This window comes from Rhamphochromis sp. 'chilingali', assembly GCF_963969265.1.
Source record: "Rhamphochromis sp. 'chilingali' genome assembly, chromosome: 22".
NCBI lineage: Eukaryota > Metazoa > Chordata > Actinopteri > Cichliformes > Cichlidae > Rhamphochromis > Rhamphochromis sp. 'chilingali'.
Window position 1 is genome coordinate 17,014,150 of NC_137950.1, and position 9,832 is coordinate 17,023,981.

Sequence of the window (9,832 nt, forward strand, 5' to 3'; positions counted from 1 at the left end):
GGATGTGAAGACAGAGAAGGAGAACTGAAGCTGGTGTATGTTTTATTTTTACCTTCAGGCTAATTTTGATTAAATTTAGAGAGTTAATACTATGCATGAGCTACAGTGAGCCTGTGTTTGAATAATAATACTACATAGAAACAGAGTTCAGTCTTGAGGGTTGTCACTTCTTAGTTTCTACAGAAACATGTAAACACACAGCAACACAACCTTGGTGTTTTCACTGGTACTATTTTCAGTGTCTTATTGTGTTGTTTTAATTAGTCACTCCTTAGTATGTTTTTGTCGCTGGTAGTATATTTTATCCAGCAGGAGCACATGACCCACTGTGTATATTTTTTTCTTTTTAAATAACCTTGTTTTAAACAGCAGCGAAAAACAGCACTCAATATTTCAGCTCATGCCTTCATCAGAGTAAACAAACGTAATGAGGAGTCGGTAAACATGAAATAATCAGCCTTGTCACTCATATCAAGCACCGATTCTTGCAGTCAGTTTCGCACACATGCTTTCTGATTCTTGCTGCATTTCATGTAAGATCAGAAGATTCTGTGAGAATCTGGCAAAATGTGTCCAATAAATTTCCACTATCTCTAAACTCTGTAACTCTTTAACACATATTTCATCAAGCCGATATGTGCACACCGATCACGAGCAAAAATCGGTTTATAAATGCGAATGTAATTATTAAGTCATCCAAAAAGACTTTGCTTTTCCAAAGTAATGCACCCAGATTGCCAATTTGCATTTGGGAATTTATTGTCAGCCAGGAAATAAATGTGTGTCTCTGTTCCAGAAAATGTGAAGTTGGGCTCGTTTTCTCTGCACTTTCTGTTCTGGGATCTAAAGTTTTACTTTTTGCCTTGTTTTGTTCTCCCACATACACGATCTACAACCACAGGGGTCTTTAAGCGTATAAATAACTCTACTAGTAGGACAAGTAATGCACTTCCAAACAAAAAACAGTCCTGAATCGAATCTTTTTTATTCTTTATGCTCAAAATGTTTCTTCAGTGGGCTATTGTGGAAATGCGTCGGATCTTTTCAAACAAGATAAATCTAAAAAGCCCTTCAAGGTTTTCTTTGAATTTATTTGAAGTAAAGGGCAAATTCTTCAAAATTCAATATGGATTTGATCGAACAAAGGTGAAAACTTAAATACGCAGAGTATTTGTGCAAGTAAATACACAGCAATGGTTTTATTTGATATACTGCTAGCAGCCAATAAGGCTTCACTCTAAAAACAGTCAAATCATTTTACTAAGATAAGACCTTGTTGGACACTTGACCTTGCATCCTAACCAAAAACACAATTTTTATTAATCTGGAAAAAATGGTGAAGAGGCAGCTGGGTTTTAAATTCCTTACAAGAAAACAGCTTGAAATCAATAGAGCTTTCTTATCAGTGGTCAAGTGTAGCTAGTGGTGGACAATTGTGAAGTCTACTGTTTATTTTCAACACAGCATGGATTTCATATGTGAGCACAAGTTGAACCAAAGTTGCACAACGTTAACTTTGACTTCATACAAGTGAACAGAAAATGTCTTCAGAAACAGATTATTGCGTTAATTCAGGCAAGCCACAAAACCCACCTCAGCACACAGTCAGTGCTGTCTACAGCTGCCCACACTGGAAGTGAATTGCTCATCATGCATTGCTTTGAGGCTGACAGCTGGTTGATTTCTGACATTTTGGGCTTTGGTTAGGAAGGTGACACTCTGACGTACTTACTACCGGGTCATATGTCAATTATACTTTATATTTTATACTTTTACTACATTTACTATGGTTTTTATGTTACTATGCTGCTTCTTGTTTTATTGCTGCTGGCCTCTGTGAGCTACCAAACAAATTTTGTTGTATAACTACAATTAGGGCTGTTTGATATAACGATATATATCGGATGACAATATAAAAACGTCTATCGTTTCATTTTAGGCTATCATTTGTTTCATGGTGTCCCAAAATAAACTGTTTACGGCAATATTTTTTCATCGTTTTGATGGTCACTGTAGTGGCTCTATTAATTTCTTAAAGTTCTCTCTTTCTCTTATATTTTATATAACCACACTACAGACGGACAAGCGCCTGTTTTTATATGGTAACAGCATCGCGTGTCCGCTTGTTTCTGTTCCACATAAACCTTTCACAATAAAGCTCAAGATCCTGTTGAGACTTTTCAAAATAAACTGAATCACGTGAAAGAGCAGATTATTATGAGAAGTAAAAAAGAGCTGCCAGGTGCTAAAAAATAAACCTTAGACTCAAACGTTAGAACAGGCTTTTCCCCGCAGCACGCTGTGTAATGAATGCTCACAAAGAAAACAGGCCTTTACAACTTATGTCTAAAAATGTATCGTTTCATGCATCGGTTAAAACACTGGACTCCAGCTACATGACGCGCAGCTGGAAACACTTCCCGCAAGACGAGCTGCCCGAGATTCACAGAATTTACAGAAAATGTTACCTTTTTGTGATTTATATCGTTATCGATGATAGAATTCTTATATCGGAATATGAGATTTTGGTCATATCGCACAGCCCTAACTACAATGACAATAAAGTTCCTTATCTTATCTTATAATTAAAGGTATTCTTTACTCCCACTGGTAATCCCTTCAGTTGCTTGTCAATCTATCATAGATCCTAACCACATCTGGTTGCCAGCGGGTATTTTACTCATGGTTGGCTCTCTTCCACAGTGTGTTTTTTATCCTGTCTTCCTCACATTCAGCTGATCACAGGAGATGGCTGCTCCTCCCTGAGCCTGGTGCTACTGAGGGAGGAGCAGCCATCCTCCCTACTGGTAGTTCTTCCTTTCAACTGTCACCAAGTGCTTGCTTAAAAGTGGTTGTTTAATTTTGGGGATTTCTCTCTATTATTGTAGGGTCTTTACTGTACAATACTGTATGTTGTTGTAATTTGGCACTATATTAAAAAACTGAATTGAATTAAAGTTCATTCACTTGATCTGGTTTCCAGTTGCCACATTTCTGCAAATCACTTTCAGTTTGTATATAGCTTAATGGGTGATTTTCACATTGGGAACGATATTTAGGTGTCCTTAGTCCGCTTGCAGTTGCTGTTTTAAGGTTCAAGCCGCATTGTAACCTACCCCTCCATTGCTGTTCCTCTTTTCTTTTGTCGGAATCTATTTTTTTCTACTCTGGGGTCTTGCTGCTATTTTTCCTACCTTAGCCTTTGAGAAAGGCAGTAGGTCCCAGTCTAGACCCATGCTGTCAGATATACTCTATTGGTCCTGATTGAAACATTTTAGACTGTTGTTTCTGTTCTCTCTACTTTATTTGATTGATAGTATTGATGGGTATCCTGTGTTCTGCATGATGTAAACTTCTAGTAGATAACTATTCATAGCTGTAATTATGGTGTTTGTTTTCAAGTGGTTTCTTACCATTTATTGTTATAGGAAAATTGGTGAAATAAGTTTTTTTTCAATTATAAAATGTCTTTTAATTAGTTGGCTGCTTTCTCTTTCAGCTTATGTGGATAAGCATGAGGCCTTCTCACACCAGTAATTGCATTCATCGTCCCAAGATACAGTCAAAACAAGGTGTCTATAGTTCTGGTCCTTGGAGATAAGCAGAGAGATGGAGAATTGCAAAAGTACCAATCAGTATGGAGCTCCAAAGGTCTGGAGCTAGATCTGCCATGCCAAAGCCAGAAAACTCTTCCCTGCAGGTTTACTCAGCCAGTTAATTAAAGACAACAGTAAGACAACAGAATGGCAAGAAACATGTCTCCACATTAGGGAATCTGTAAAAGGACTTTCCGGATGGAGTTAAACATGTCGGTTCATTTTCAACATCTGTTCCTTGACTGATTAGCAGAACTGTCTGTCCCCAAGTTTCCTCATCACAGCCAGGGAGGAACTCGGCTCGTGGATCAGTCCCCTGGTGAGCCATGTCTGCATCATCAGCAGAGTGCACGCACTTCTACCATTTTGCAGCAGAACTCCTGCTGCTCTGCATCACTGACTGGCCTTGCTCCTATCGCCTGGAGCTGGGTTTCTGACCTGAGCGAGGTACACTTCTACACACAGCCTTTCAGCGGAAGAGATTTTGTGCCCACAAAGAGCCATAATGCGTGAGCCAAATCATCCTGATTAGATCAGATCAGATGAAACAAATGAAATTGGCCTGAAGGAAGTAAATAGTGAGAATTTTGCACGATCTCCTGTGTTCCTATTCTATATTTTGCTCCTGTACTGAAAACACAAAGGGGTGGAAGAGCTTAAATTTTACATTTTTTCCTGTGAGCATTATTCAAGTTAGGTAGTCTGGGTAGGATGTCCCCAAGTCTTGTGGCTCTGTAAAGTTACATAATAAAAAAAACCCATCTTCAGACACCCTTAGTTCTGAAATATTACAAAGAAAAACGCCAAACCATATGTGCATAATAAAAATATTTAGCATAAACTTTGGATTCAAACCTGCAGTACTTCTGCAAAGTGAATTTCTTCATCGCCCGATTTGGTGTAAATGACCAAGAAAAGATTGAGATGGTAAACACTGAGCCGTTGTACCGGAAATAAAAACTTAACTGACACCATTGACTGTGACATCAGCTCAGCTGTGAAAGACTATGACAAATATAAATTTTACAGAGGAATCCACCTACAGATCAGCAGGCTGCCTGTCCAGGCTGAAAATGAAAACCGCGACGCATTCCGCCGCAGATGAATTCTAGTAAATCACTGACATTTCCTGTCTGCACGACAGAGCATTTTTAATGTCTATCACTTTGTTTGTCTATTAATTGCTTGAAATATGTGTTTCTTTCTCTGACAATGCACCACCTTTATAGTTATTTCTTGGCTCCTGACAAGAAATAACTTGCTGGCTTCTTGCTTACTGCAAGAAGAAAGAAGATAACAGTGATTTTTAGCTGAATTCTTGTGCACCAAAGCGAAAAGGTCCTGAAAGTCTTTTTTTCCCCTTTAAAGCAGCTTATTACTGTGACTGATGGCGTCCTGCATCAAGATGTATTTTTTTCATAACCTGTGATTCTGTGCTTTTCTCATGAGTTTGTCTTGGACAGGGCTCAGATGATGAAAAACAATGACATGCAGTTCTTGTGCATCAATCAGGAATTTAGCAGCATTTAGTGACAGCTGTGAGCTTTTTGCCTGTCAAACATATTTAGATTTTTGTTTATATTTAGCATTGTAGAAAATCTGAAAGGCAATTTTAGGAGCTACATTAGTTATGTGAGTACAGGTGAGGAGTTGAGGACCTAATAGGAGTACAAGGCAAGAAAAATTTCAACAAAAATACAAAAAGCTTCAAAAAGGGAATAGTAAATGTACTTGTGCTCACAGTATATAGCACCTTTTGTATTCTGTGCACTCAAAGAGCTTTTTACTACAAGCTACATTCACACAGTGCTTTATCCTATGCCTTTAAGCACTTTTTTAAATGTCACACGCACAGTCACTCTGATGGGTGCCATTATGGGTTCACTATTTTGCCCAAGAACACTTCAGCATCCAAAGTGGAAGAGCCAGGGATTGCACCACAGATGATTGGTGGAGAACCCACTCTACCTCTGAAACCACATCCAAACAGAAAACCAAAAGCCATCAGAACATTACTCAACAATACAAACTTTAAGATAAAACTTGTGGGTTTGACAGTAAAATACTGGCAGCGGGCTCTCCAGCACTTTACTTTTAAATTGTACAGTGACCAGACTGTAATTTATGTACTTTTTTTTAAAAAACTGCTGCTAAAATAAATATAGTGACAAAAGGTTTGATATTCTTTTCAGCACATCACGTTATTTTAGTACAACCATAAACTATGTACACAAATGGCAAAATGTTGATCCATACCGAAAGCTTACCTTATGTATCAGTGCCAAAAGCTCCTCAGTGTTCACTAATGATTGCATTAGCAACAATCAAGCTAACCTTAACCTTGCTAGCAGATGATAAGCAGTGATATATGTTTAACGTTGCTTTTAATGCCAAATTTAAAGTTTCTAAACATAAAGACTAAAAAATTTAAACTTACAACCACTAGAAAACCTTTCACTCACTGCTGAAAATTCTCAGGACTGTTAGAAACCCATTATGCATTTGTAAATTTAAAATTTGTATTATAGGCTCTATATTAACTAAACTGCCACAAGCTCCCAGAATGCATTGTTATTTACAGCATATGACAGTGTGGAGGTAAGCATCAACGACACAGAGCTCTCAGTTCTCACTCCTTTATTCGTCTCCAACATCAACTGCGCATATCGCGCCATAAAACACAGGAACACACTTCCTATACACTGGGTGTGAGTGGAGCCCTCTAGTGGTCCACCACACATGCCCCCCCCCCCCCCCCCGAACACCTAGCAGAACTAGTCCAGGACCCGGGGCTTAAGCAAACGGCCGGAATGGCTGAACTGGGGGGGTGGGGAACTGACAGAGGGCAACCCAGCCCGGGAGCGAGGCTGGCACTGGCGGTCAGAAAAAGCTACAGACGACTCGGACTCCGTTGATTTTGGGTCGCTCCTGGGGGAAAAAACAGAATCCATCAGCCCGGTGGCAGGTGGGCGGCCGCGGCGAGGGGCCTGGGCCGGGACCACCTGATCCTCTTGCATAACATGTGCAGGCTTAAGTCTGTCAACAGAGACAACTTCCTGCCGACCGCCAAAGTCCAAAATGAAATGTTTGTTGCCTGGTTTAAGAACCCTGTATGGCCCGTCATATGGTGGACGCAGCAGAGTCCTATGGGCATCGTGCCTGACGAAAACGAAATGAGCAGAGTCCAACGAACTCGGAACAAAAGTGTCAGGCAGGCAGTGGTGCACAGGACCAGGAACAGGAAATGAGTCTCTTGGGGGGCGAAAAGGCAACAAAGAGGTATCGAAACATGGGGGAGGGCTCTCAGGTAAGAATTCCCCGGGGACCCGGAGAGGCTGGCTGAGGACCAGTTCAGCCGGGAAAACCCCGAGGTCTTCTTTAACCGCGCTACGCAATCCCAGCAAAACCCACGGAAGACGGTCGACCCAGTCGCCACTTGTTAAGGAAGCACGGAGTGCGGCCTTAAGTGACCGGTGAAACCGTTCGCACATCCCATTAGCTTGCGGGTGGTATGCTGTGGTGCGGTGGACCTTGACTTCCAGGCCGTCAGCCATAGCAGACCAAAGCTCGGAAACAAACTGGGGGCCCCTGTCCGAGGTAATGTCAGCAGGGGGGCCGAAACGTGAAACCCACGTTGACAAAAATGCCCTGGCCACCGTCGCCGCTGCCGTGGACGCCAGGGGTACCGCCTCCGGCCACCTGGTTGTGCGGTCCACCACAGTCAAAAGGTGCGTGAAACCCTGTGACTGCGGCAAGGGACCAACCAGGTCCACATGAACATGATCGAAACGCCTACCCGGGACACGGAAAGGTTCGAGGGGTGCCTGTGTGTGCCGGTGGATTTTCGAGCGTTGGCATGGGATACAAACCGCCGCCCATTCTTTCACCAGCTTGTGAAGGCCCGGCCAAACAAACCTGGCGCTGACCAGCTTGACCGAGGCCCGGACGCCGGGATGAGAGAGGGCATGCACCGAGTCAAAAACACGACGACGCCACAAAAGGGGAACCACCGGGCGGGGGCGGCCGGTGGAAACGTCGCAAAGAAGGTGCGGACCGCCGTCCCACACCGGGGTGTCCTCCAGCACGAGGCCCGTTTTTGTTGACTGAAGGGCAAGGACGTCCGGGTCAGCACGTTGCTCGGCGGCCATGGCAGCGTAGTCGATGCCGACATACACCGGAGAAACCAACACACGTGAGAGACAGTCAGCGACGTGATTGGACTTACCAGCCACATGCTGAATGTCTGTGGTAAACTCTGAAATGGCCGCCAACTGGCGCTGCTGGCGTGCGCTCCATGGGTCAGAGACCTTGGACATCGCAAACGTCAAAGGTTTGTGGTCAATGTACGCAGTAAAGTTGCGACCCTCGAGGAAAAAACGAAAATGTCGTGTCGTGAGATGCAGGGCCAGCAACTCCCTGTCAAAAACACTGTACTTGCGTTCAGCATCCCGGAGCGTACGACTGAAAAAGGCAAGCGGTTGCCAGAGACCTGAAACCCGCTGTTCCAACACCCCACCCACTGCCACGTCAGAGGCGTCGGTGAGGGCATAGCGCTGAAGAAGCAGCTCTTTGAGGGCGGCGTAGTTCCCTTGGGCGGGTGGGTCCCGGAGAAGCGCCATCGCGCGACGGGTGGCCAGCGGGTCGAGCGAGGCCACCACATGGTGATACTTCGTGTCGTCAGCCGAGATGCCGCGAAGGGCGAACTGAGCCTCCACGTGTACAAACCATGATGGGGGGTCATGGAGCCAAAAGTCCGGCAGTTTCAGCGCCACAGCGAACGTAGCTGCAACAGGAGGCGGAGGTCCGGCGGCCGCTGATGCATCCATAGTGGAGTCTGCGTTATCTACGGCCCGTTGCATGCTCGAGTCAGGGGTCACCAATGTGGAGGTAAGCATCAACGACACAGAGCTCTCAGTTCTCACTCCTTCTTTATTCGTCTCCAACATCAACTGCGCATATCGCTCCACAAAACACAGGAACACACTTCCTATACACTGGGTGTGAGTGGAGCCCTCTAGTGGTCCACCACAACAGTACTTTTGAAAGACAGCCTGCTTACTGTAAAATCACGTTAGAATTCATACAGCAATTTGTTACAGTACAGATGGCATAACAAAGGCAATACATGATTAGGAAATAGGAAGGGAATGAGACACAGGCGTATACAATTGATAGGAATAAAAAGAATAAGGGAGGAGAGGGCAGCAAGACTAACACAGGACATGAAAGAAAACTAACCTTTAAAGTTAAACAGGCCATCAAGTAGCTAAATCATGAATGCAACAAGACAAAGACAGGCAAAAAAGAAGCACTAAGGAGACCAGTACTGCTACTAAAAAACACAAAAAAAACCCCAAGATGATGCAAAAACTAAAACTCATTACTGAAATACAGATGAAACGTACACACACAATAAAGGCTAAATAGAACTGAGACTTATAATATCCTAAAACAACAAATTAAGAGAGAGCGAGCAGAGATTCAAATCAACCAATCGGATGATGAAATTCAGATGCATCGTATGTCATCACTCTGTCACTTTGAGTCAGTTAAGCAGTAGTCGGTAACCATGGTGATGGCTTTCTGTGTGGCTGACTGTAACCAGCTGTCATAAGTTCTCTGAAATGGGCTTGGCACTTCTCTTGCAAAACAGCTTATCCAAACTGTAACTCAACTCGACCTAGTTTAATAACCCAGAGTACCCTAAGAAGTTGATCAGTGTTTTTCCGTTTTTTGTGGGGGTCCTTCGTGTTAAAATTGTGTGTCATGGGTTGCGGTCTCTAAGAATCCTCGATCGAATTATAAATGATCTCTACGGGTAGTTAAATAGCACTCCTCTAATTCAAATGCCTACAGATCACAAATTGTAAGTCTGTCAACTTCGAAAAAAAGACATTGTTTGGAAGAAAATGAATTTTCCTTCCATTTGGTGCTAAAAATTAAGCCTGCAGAGTAGAAACTGTGGGCTCAGCAGCAGGTCAGAGAGGGGAAAAAAAAGAAAATAGATATTCTGCTTCTCCAGCTCTGTTGGTTAATTTGTGCGTAGTATCAGGTGCAGTTTTAAATCTGAAAAAATCAATTGGAACTACTTCGATTTCAGTTCTTAATTCATGAGGCAAATAAGCAGAAACGGATGGATAATGCATCCACACAACCAGGAAAATATAACCAATCAGAATAGAAGTCAAAACATTTAAGATTGAACTCATAATACTTGTATCAACATAAGGTCTGCT